Consider the following 977-nt stretch of genomic DNA (forward strand, 5'->3'; position numbering starts at 1 on the left):
CAAGTTTTTAGAGATGTACCTTTCACAGGAAGAAAGTTTTTCTTCGCAGGTATGTTGAGTCATTTCTCACTCAAGTGACCGAGGCACATATGCCATAAATCAGAAGATGCATCTTCAATTGCATTCACTTCTTCCTTGCATAACTTCGTAGGCATCCTATAGAGAGAGGTGGAACTTTGCTCATTTGCAACCACTAGGGACTCTTTGGTGATTTTACATATACCACCACCACCAAAGTAAAGTGTGATAACCCTCAATATCCAAGGCTTTCACCGAAATCAAATTGAGACGAATATTAGGTACATGTCTAACATTCTTCAATTGAAGCTTGCAATCAATCCCAATTTCAACCCAAACATCTCCCATACCGATAATTTTACATACTTTTTCATCTCCCATTTTTACCATGCCAAAATCACCAACACTGTAAGATGAGAAGAAATCACGCCTAGGAGTAACATGATATGAGGCACCCGAATCAATAATCCAAGTTGAATCCTGACAAACAATGTAGACATTATTAACAGATGCAACTGATGTTGTATCTTTATTCATCTTTTTCCCTTGATTGATCTCTCTTAAGGAACCTGCAATTTCTTTTTATGTGACCCGCTTTGCCACAATGATAGCATATCACTTCCTTTATAGTCCTCGACTTGCTTCTTAACTTGCTACGACTTTCAAAGTTGTCGCGTCTATGGAGGTTTCTAGATTGACTTCTCCCCCGTGACTCTGTAACTAGTGCTTCTGACTTTGAGGAAGAACCAATCAAACCACGTTCCTTTCTTCGAGCTTCTTCATTCAACATGCTCTCTTTAACTGTTGACATTTTCAACTTTCCACTTGGAGCTGAATTGGTCAATGTCACAACAAGGACTTTCCAATTATCAGGCAAGGAACTCAACAATAACAATGCTTGCAACTCATCATCTAATTTAATTTATGTAGTTGTCAACTGATTCACTGTATTCTGAAAA

This window comes from Cicer arietinum, chromosome 8 (genome assembly GCF_000331145.2).
Source record: "Cicer arietinum cultivar CDC Frontier isolate Library 1 chromosome 8, Cicar.CDCFrontier_v2.0, whole genome shotgun sequence".
Classification (NCBI taxonomy): Eukaryota; Viridiplantae; Streptophyta; class Magnoliopsida; order Fabales; family Fabaceae; genus Cicer; species Cicer arietinum.